Source organism: Acomys minous (assembly GCF_964271855.1).
Source record: "Acomys minous genome assembly, chromosome: 2".
In the NCBI taxonomy this organism is placed as follows: Eukaryota; Metazoa; Chordata; class Mammalia; order Rodentia; family Muridae; genus Acomys; species Acomys minous.
Genome location: NC_140484.1, coordinates 7,585,525 through 7,596,000, shown reverse-complemented (window position 1 = coordinate 7,596,000; position 10,476 = coordinate 7,585,525).

The window sequence follows — 10,476 nt, the reverse complement described above, 5'->3', positions numbered from 1 at the left end:
TTGGAAGCAACAGTAATTAATATTTTGCCAGGTGTGATCCCAATGGCCCTGCCAAGCAAGGGGTCCCACCCTGAACAGGGAGCCCCGTGGGAACTCCCCGCACAGCATTCCCCGCCTGGTGATTGGACCACGTGCTCCTGGGTTCCAGGCTGCAGGCAGGAGTTCAGATGCCCAAGCAGGGTGGAGCATTGCACCCCATCCCAGAGCCCCCAGTCTCCAGTAGGGTGCGCGCTAAGAGTTCCCACCTGATCTACTTGGACTAATCCTGGTAGCACCCCCTTCTATCGTGGTCATAGGAGTTGGGGGCCAGGTGAAGGTGTCACCCTTTCCCACATACTACCTTCGAGATTTGGCGCTGGAAACAGAGGGCTCAGGGACCACACTCTCCATCTTCCTCATTTTATAGAGAAGAATATCAAGGCCCCCAAACAGGGTTGTTCTATTTAGGTTTCTATGAAAAACGACCAAATAAGGACAGTGACAGGAAGTTGTTTTTGTTGTTGTTGTCCTTTTTTGGTTTTTGAGACAGGATTTCTCTATGTAGCCTTGGCTGTCCTGAAACTCGCTCTGTAGACCAGGCTGGCCTCGACTGCCTCTGCCACCCTGTGTGTTGGGATTAAAAGCCTGTGCCACTGTCGCCCAGCTAGGTTTGGGGTTTTGTTTTTTAATGTTTTTTTTTTTAATGTGTATGAATGTTTTGCCTGCATGTATGTATATGTACCACTTGTGTCCCTGGTGCGCACAACAGGACTCTGATGCCCTGGAACTGGAGTTACGGATGGGGGTAAGCCGCCATGTGGATGCTTGGAGCAGAACTCAGGTCCTCTGCATGTACAAACATACAACTGCTGGGCCATCTCTCCTGCTCTGGCTGAAGTTTTGAAAGAGCTGTTGTTTTCAGTGAAGTGGAAAGCATCCCATACCCAAGTTCTGTTATCCCCCAGCTCCGGAAATTTCTTTTCACTCCCTTCATTTTAAGCTACCCCACCTGACCCCCTTAGGTAAAGGTTTCCCTGTGTACCCCTGGCTAGCCTTGAATTCACAATTGTCCCGTGTCAGGATCCTTAGTGCTAAAATTACAGGCATAATGCTAGTAATTAGGCAGCGGTACAAGCCATCCCAAAACTCCTGAGGACCATGAGAAACAGGAAACCTCAGGATCACCCTCAAATACGTTGGTGTCATCAGAATCATGTCACCCCCACCAGAAGTATGTCGCACACATGTCACTGCCAGGATCCAGGTCCCCCTAAGTTACCTGTGCACTTTCTGCACATGCACCAGGTCATTTATAAAAGGGGGCTCACTCCACCCTCTCTCTCTTCTTCCTCGTGTCTCCCCAGAGACCACCTCTGTATACCCCCCTCCCAATAAAGCCCCATACATGGGTCTGCCGCATAGTGTGATTTGTATATCTATTACATAGTTACGCCGTGCACTCTGAAAATATGGCCCACTCTGTCTTGAGCAGGCTAAAGGTAAGGCTTTGCTGCCAATTCTCCTGGCAGCAACCACTTCCCACATCAGTTAAAAGGAGCGTTTCTAGAGCTGGGCAGAGTGGTGGCCCACACCTTTAAGGCCAGCACTGGGGAGGCAGAAACAGCGAACCTCTGAGTTCAAAGCCAGCCTGGTCTACAGAGTGAGTTCCAGGAAAGCCAAGATAACACAGAGAAATCATGCCCCCCCCCAAAAAAAGTATTTCTATAATGGTGGGGGGAAAGAAGGAGTGAAAATATACATACACAGCCAAAGCTGGCAGGGATCCTGCGGTGGCTCCCCAGGAAGGTTGATTTCAGATTACATAGTAATCTATAACCTTCTAACAACACGGTGAAGAGAGCTGAGAGCTGTCATTTCTACCTAGCCGAGGTTAAGTAACTCTCAGAAAACACATAGCTAGTAAGTGCTGCTACAAAGCTGGGATCCTAGCAAGGAGCTGCACCCATAGCCCAGCACCCATGTGTACTTAGTGTTCATACTTTTAGTGACCGATTTATAAGAAATATGAGAGCAATTCCACCTTTGAGTGTAGAGGAGCCATCGGGTAAATAGTGTATGAACTTATCTTTTCTCGTGTAAACACCACTACAGTACCCATACACACGATTTGAGAGGGAAAAGTGCCTAAATACCCTCAAATGTGTTGTGTGACAAAATTTTTCCTGGGGAGATGAAACACACTTGTCTACTCACCCCAGGTAGGGAACCCAGGACACACCAAAGGGCCACTTGGTGAATCAATGCGTGTTATTGGGGTTACTTATAGGAGCAGAAATGACTACACAGCTGCATCACCAAGGTCCCCCCAGAAAGGGTGACAGCTCAGAGATGCTGGGAAACCTGGAGCGCACTGCACTGTGGTAAACACAGGTTGGAAAGCGTCCTTTGGGGGTGGGGGTGGGGGGGATAGGGGAGTGGGGGAGGGATGGCAGCTTGGTTGGTCTAAATCTCTTCCTGGCAACTTGGCACCTGGTTTCTGCTTCTCCCAGTCAGCTGGTCCAGGTCTCAGGCTTCTTTGCAGCTTTTCTCAGAGGGTCTCTGTGCAGCTCAGCTTTTCTTCCTCTTTTACTCTGGTAGGGAGGGGCCTAGTGAATTTGGATAGTTTCAGGGAGTTCTTGAAGCTGGTTTTTAACTGTTTACCTCCCTGTTTACAGAGCTCCCCAGCAGGATGGCATGTGTTAATCTGGGGTGTGGGGTGGGGGGTGGGGTGGAGGTGGGGGGGTGTGCAGGTATACAACCAAGCCGCCTCCAGGTCAAGGAGCCAGCTGCTGTCCGTCTCTGTGTGTTTGATCCACAATTGCATCTATGGATGCTGCGGGTGTTTGCAGAAAGAGCAGGCCACTGTACTCTGCCCGCAGTTAGACCCAGGCTGACAGCACTTTCAGGGTATTCGTGGACACACACACAGTGGCAGAACCTGCACGTGGAGGTCAAAGACAGCTGGGTGAAGTCAGATCTCTCCCTCCATCTTTCTCTTGCTTCTAGAGATCACACTCGGTCGCCAGGCTCAAGAGGCAAGTGTCTTTACCTGCTGATCCATCATGTGGGCCCAAGGAAAAGGATGTTTTTAAATTATTGGAGGGGAAAAAAAATCAAACAAGGTAACTATAGCCCATTGCTCTACAGTCTGGTTTTAGCTTTTGCTGTTTTTGAGGCAGTCTTGCTATGTAGCCCAGGCTAGCATAAAGCCCGGCCTTGCATCAAGTTCCTGTTGGGACACAGCCCATGGGAAAAAAATCTGTGTGAGGAGATTTCTGAGAGCCTCTGTTCCTTCGTAACGTGGATTTATTTGTTCCTGGAGTGTGCCTTTATGCCCTTTGCAGGTGTAGTAACCGGGAGTGGGTTTTAGGTCAGATTGCCCATGGTTTCATATTCCAAGCACGAGGTGGCTGCAACTGTCCACAGACCAAAGTCATGTGACCTTTGCTCAGGCCCTTGCTTGACCCTCCAAATACCATCATAATATAAGTTGTCTGATGCTCTGAATAAAGTTGGCTATTTCATGAGACTTTAGTTCATCTTGTTTCTGAGTCTCTTCCCAGCCCTGAGGCTCACTCCCCCTACTAGCAGAGTGGGCAACGCTGGCCTTCGTACGCAGTCTCCCACATGTTGGGGTTACAGGCATTATATACAACAACTAGTGTGTAGCCTGTTTGTTTTGTTTTAATCAAGTTACGTTGGTTATTTTTAAATTTCATCTTTATGTGTATGGGGGTCTTGCCTGTATGTGTATCTGGGCACAGCCTGTTGAGTCCAGAACATAGCACCAGAGCCCCTGGGACTATAGTTACAGATGACCGCAAGCCACCCCATTCCTGCTGGGAATCAAACCCTGGTTCCCTGGAAGAACAGCCAGTTCTCTAAAATTTTGAGCCACCTTTTCAGCCCCATTTTTGTTTTTTGTTTTTGTTTTGTTTTATTGTTTTTTTCCCCATTTTGTTTTTTAAGATGGGGGTCTTTGCTGGGCGCGGTGGCACACACCTATAATCCCAGTTTAAGGGGAGGCAGAGGCAGGTGGCTGTCTGTGTTTGAGGCCAGTTGAGTCCTGAGAGTGAGTACAGGACAGCCAAGGCTACACAGAGAAACACTGTCTTGTCAAGGTGGGGTAAGATGGGGGTCTTTGCTGGCTAGTTTCTTGTCAGCTTAACATACACTAGAGACATCAGGGAAGACTAGAAGATCCGGTCATCAGATTGGCCTGTAGGTGAGGCTGTTGACAATTTTCTGATTAACGACTGATGTGGGAGGGCCCAGTTTATTGCGGCTGGTGCCACACCTTGGTATAAAAAGCAGTCTGAGGACCGGAGAGATGGCTCAACACTTAAGAGCATTGTCTGCTCTTCTAGAGGACCCGAGTTCAATTCCCAGCAACCACATGGTGGCTCACAACCATCTATAATACGATATGATGCCTTCTTCTGGCCTGCAGGTGTAAATGCAGATAGAACAATAAATAAATAAATATTTCTTTAAAAAAAAAAAAAGCAGGCTGAGACAGCCGTGGAGAGTGAGCAGCTCTCCTCTGAGGTCTCTTTCCAGTTCTGACTCCAGGGGCCCTGCTTTAGCTCCTGTCCTGACTCCCTTCATGTTGACTGTAAGATGTAAGATGAAATAAACCCTTTCCTTTCTGAATTTGGTGTTTTTCACAGCAATAGAAAAACAGACTAGAAGCCGGGTGTTGGGGCACGTGCTTTTAATCCTAGCACTCAGGAGGCAGAGGCAGGTGGATCTCTGTGAGTTCAAAGCCAGGCTGGTCTATAAAGTGAGTCCAGGTCAGCCAGGACTACACAGAGAAACCCTGTCTCAAAAACCCAAAAGAAAAAGAAAAGAAAAGAAAGAAAGAAAGAAAGAAAGAAAGAAAGAAAACAAAGTCTCATGTAACCCAGGCTGGTCTTAGGTTTTTCTCCGCAGCTGAAGATAACTTTGAACTTCTGACCCTCCACGTCCCAAATACTAGAGTTGCAGGCAGGCTTTACCATGCCTCGCTTTGAAATAAAGTTGTGTGTATGTATTCATAGGTGTGCACTCGTGTGTAGGCACACGTGAGTGTGTTTGGGTGTGTACACACGGAGGCCAGAGTAACACAATCAGGTGTCTTCTTCAGTTGGTTTCCATGTTATTTCTTGAGATAGTTTCTTGCTAAGCCTGGAACTCACTGATTCCACTAGTGTGGTTAGCCAGGAAGTCCCCTGAGGAGACTTCCTTCTCCAGCTTCTCCAGTGCTCAGGTGGCACCACGGATACTAGGAATGGAACTCAGGTCCTGATGCTTGTGTCCAAGCACTGTGTTAACTGAGCCATTTCTCCAGCTCCCCAAATAAAGTTTGATTAAGACTAAACCACGGGAGACTAAACTGGGATGATGCCTCAGCACTTAAGAGCACTGGCTGCTCTCCTAGAGGACATGGGTTCACTCCGTTCCTAGCACCCACGTGGTGGCTCACAATCATCTGTAACTTCAGTCCAAGGGGATTCTGGCCTCTGCATGCACCTGTTTCACAGACATACATATAGGTAAAATACCTATACACATAAAATAGAAATTGGTTTAAGTTAAAAAGAAGAAAAGAAGAAGAAGAAGAAAAGAAGAAGAAGAAGAAGAAGAAGAAGAAGAAGAAGAAGAAGAAGAAGAAGAAGAAGAAGAAGAAGACTCCTCTCTAAATCCTGAGCTTGGAGAGAGGCCTCACCCGTTAAGAGTACTTGCTGCTCTTGCAGAGGACCCCAATTTGGTTCATAGCACCAGCATGGCTCCAGTTACAAGGGATCTACTACCCTTTTATGGCCTCCATAGGTACCAGACACATGCGTATTGCACATACATGCAAGCAAAACATTTTATACACAGAGATAAAAAAATTAATCTTAGAGGAAACAAAAAGTGACTCTGTGTGTGTGGCATGTGCGCACGCGCACCTATGTTTGTCATTGGTTTTCATGACAACCCTATTAGGAGCTACAGACTTGGTATCCCTTATCCTAAAAAATAGAAGCCTAGAGGAGTAGATTGACGTGTCCAAACAGAGGCTGTCTGTCTATTAGGTATACAGTTCAGAAAAGCACGAGAGGCTGCCTGTCAGGGACTGCCCTTCTCTTCAGAGGAGTAATTTCACTGGGTGTGGTGGTACATATCTTTAATCCTAGCACTTGGGAGGGAGAAACAAGCGATCTCTGTGAGTTCAAGGCCAGCCTGGTCTATAAAGTGAGTCCAGACAGCCAAGGATACACAGAAAAACCCCATCTCAAAAAACAAAAAACAAACCAAAGCCGAGGAGTAATTTCTCCATGCCTGAGACAGGCTGGGGATGGCCCCGAGGTCCTGGAGATGCCCTGCAGCCAGAGGTGGCACTCCTTCCTGGTTGCACTGCTAACCCCCATCCACCCACTCTCCAGTCTCCACACAGTGAGTTCCTCCAAAGACTGTGTCATTCTTTATAGTGACACTACTGGAAAAGCTGTGGTTGAATCATAGTGACCACTTCCTGTCCCATTTAGCTCCCCGCTTGTTCTCCAATGCCCTTCCTTTGCCACTTAGTAATAAGTACAGCAATCGTTAGAGCCTCTGGATGTTCCGGTGGTCTGGTCAGCCCTTCTATAATCTCACCGTGTAGCCTGAGACACATGCTTTCTGCTTGGTGCCATTGCCCAGCCATGTCTACAGCAGGCCTGGTGGGGACAACCTCAGCCACAAAGGAAAGGAGGAAGTCACTGGCTGTGGGCTCCCCAGGGGTGCCCACTCCCTGAGTCCTCTTGTTTCTAGCACACGTGTCAGGACATGTGTGGGAAGACAGATACCAAAGATGGCGTGTATTTGGGGGGAACCCCAGTTCTCTTCTATTCGCTCAGAAAAGGCTTCCTAGAGGCTAAGAACCGGCAGGACAGAGCCTGAGACAAAAGGGAGCCATGGTAGAGGGTCTTCACCTGGGTGGATAGGGCCAGGGGACTCGAAATCTTTGTCTGTCTGTCTGCCTGTCTGTCTGTCTGTCTGTCTGCCTGTCTGTTTTTCAAAACAGGGTTTCTCTGAGTAACCTTGGCTGCTCTGGAGCTTGCTCTATAGACCAGGCTGGCCTCAGGCTCACAGAGACCCACCTGCCTCTGCCTCCCGAGTGCTGGGATTAAAGGCATGTGCCACCACTGATGCCTGGCTACGTTGAAATCTTTAGAAGCCTTTTGTTGGAGACAGGGTCTCCTATAGCCCAGGTTGGCTGTCCCTGGTAGCCCAGGCTGGCCTTACATTCACTCTGTAACTGTAGACATCTTTAAACTCCTCCCATCCTCCTGCCTGCACCTCCCAGTGTGGGGATTACAGCCCTGAGGCACAGTGCTCATCTTAGAACTATTGAAATTCTAAAGGGTAAGGTATTCCTTGCCTTGGAGGACAAAATGAAACTATCCAAATTCTAAAAACAGCCAGGAGTGGTCACACACACACACACATGCACCTCACACAAGCACACATATACCCTCTCCCACACACATGGAGCACACACCATGCACACACATGTATGAGAGGGTCGGATGTTCCTGAAAGGCCTGTGACGGAAGTCACATACAGGCACTTTGGCCGGCACCAGCCAATCCCAGTTGGAGTCATATAACCAGATGGTCTTGAATGTGGAAAGACCACACTCAGGAAAGCTCTGAGCCAATCGGCCTCTAATGTGACCATATATGGCCTAATGCCTCTGGACTGTAGCTCGGGTGACCAGCCATTCAGGCCCCAGCCTATTAGCTGATGCCCCCTGTGATTGCTCCTTAGTCCACCCAATCAAATTAGAAGATAGCACACCCTCTTAGAAGTCCCCTAGTTCCCTATAAAAAGGCCTGCACACCTTTGACAAGGTCACAGCCATATTTTTTTGGTTAGCTGACCCCTGTGTGCAGGCTGTTTCTACAGAATAAACACTCTTTGTTTTTACATGCTATTTGAATCCAGAGTCTTCCTTCGGTGATTTTTGGACCCTTACAATAGGCACCCTCCTACATACACATGCACTTACTCCACATATGCACTACACACACACATCCAACATGTACCCCCAACACATACACTCACATGTATCACACACACATAACACACACATGCACCACACACATACACACCACCATACATGCATCACACACACACACACACACACACACACACACACACACACACACACACGTGATGGAACAACTTCTCCAAGAAGAATCAGATAAAAAGATACTGGATTTTCTGGCATATAAGATGACTGGGTGTATAAGATGACCCCCAACATTTCCAGTTGAAATATCGAGCTTTGGAATATACTCACTGTATAAGACTACCCCTCTTCCAAGGCACACTCTGTGCAGCAGACTTGGGCATGTGTCTATTTGCAGGCAGGGCACAAACAGCCTGGTGCTTTATTAAATGCCAGTAGACAGCCAGTGCCAGCCTACACTGCCCCTTTAAGGCGAGCTCCACACTCAATCCAAAGACTGCATAGCCCTCCTAGTCGAATGGGTGGGTTCTGGTGGAGACCCAATCCACGCTCGTGCTCATGTTTTCCTCCTTGGGGTACAGGAAGATGTGTGCAGCCTGCTCCTCCCTGTTTCATACTCACTGCACAGAGTGGGGACTTGGCCGTGGCACCCCCCTCCCCACTATACTCACCAGATATATGAAGCAAGCTGCAGGTAAATACACAGCATATAAGACAACCTCCAACTTTGGCACAGATTTTTTTCCGGGGGAGGATGTTTAAAAGTCGTCTTATACGCCGGAAAATATGTTGCATCAATGGACAGTTTCAAATTGGCCATGAGTTGTTATGTTGGGAAAGACATTTCATTATAACCCATGCTCCAGGATGGTCTGCAGATCACTATGTAGCCAGGCTTTGAACCACTGCTCTGCTCCTGAAGGCGTTCCTAGCATCTCCAGAGTAGACAGCGCTGGTGCCAAGAGACTGCCATCCATGATGAAAAAGAGGGCTCCACTTCATGCTCAGTGCTGGGGTCAACGGCTCAGTGGCCAAAAGTGACTGCTGCACTGGCCTGGCTGCTTGAGTTCCATCTGGAACTCCTGCAAAGGTGGAAGGAGGGAACTGACTCCACAGAGTAGTCCTCTGCCTCCACACACATGCTACAGCGCTACCTCCCCCCTCTGCCCTCCAACGGAACTCACAGTTTCTCCATCATCTGGGTCAGCATGAGCCTGTTTGGCCCTAGGTCATTATTCAAATTCCCTGTTCCTCAATTTCCTTTGTGTACAGTTAGAAACTAAAAGTCCCATGGCTGTTCTGCATCCTGGTTGGAGTACTATTAGCGTGTGTGTTTGTGTGTGAGTGTGTGTGTGTGTGTGTGTGTGTGTGTGTGTGTGTGTGTGTGTGTGAGAAACTCTATAGGATTATATGTAGGAAGGAATAAAGGTAGATTTTATTGTGTGATATATTTTCTGAAGATTCTTTAAGCTGGCCATGGAGTCATACACTTATAACACCACAACACTCAGAAGGCAGAAGGCCTCCCTGATCTTTATATGTATTCCAAGTCAGACATGGTTAAACTGGGAAAGCCTGTGTCAGAAGCACACACCACACACACACAGAGAGAAAAATTGTCTTCCCCGGTTTATTCTATGTGGCACCAAGCACCTGGCCTGATTCACAGAAGATATTCAAGATAAACACCACGTTGAATGGATTTGGAAGGGGAGTGTTGGGCTGGTGCAGCCAGTCCACAGTCACTTCTTGGCTCCACTTTTCCTTCAGTCATTTCAGATAGGAGAATATAGTTTGGGGTTTCAGTTTTTCAGTTCTCTGACCACTTGGGCAATTTCTGACCTAAAGATGGGATTGTTACTAACAATAGCCTTCTCTCTCTCTCTCTCTCTCTCTCTCTCTCTCTCTCTCTCTCTCTCTCTCTCTGAGACACTCCAAAAAAAAACAAAACAAAACAAAAAACAAACAAACAAACAAACAAAAAAAGCAAACAGGGTCTCACTGTGTAGCCCTGGCTGTCTTGAAACTTACTGTTCAGACCAAGCTCAGACTCACAGAGACCCATCTGCCTGTGTTCCCTGAGTACTTTCATTTGATCTTTGCAGCAGCCTGGCAAGCCAGGCCTTGCACCTCTTTCTGCTTCACGGATTAGGAAACTGAGGCTGTGGGTGGTGGTGCTGCTTCAGGCCCTTTCTTTCTTAAGGTTTATTTATTTACTATGTATACAGTGCTCTGACTACATTATTTACCTGCACACCAGAAAAGGGCACCAGATCTCATTATAGATGGTTGTGAGCCACCATGTGGTTGCTGGGAATTGAACTTAAGACCTCTGGAAGAGCAGCAAGTGCTCTCAGCCTCTGAGCCATTTCTCCAGCCCCCAAGGCCCTTTTTTAAATCCTTCAGTTACTTGCTGCTGGAGCCAGGAATCCAACTTAAACTGAAAAGGGTACATGCACACACATACATGTGTATACATAGTATATCCTAAGTATCCACATATTCACATATATGTA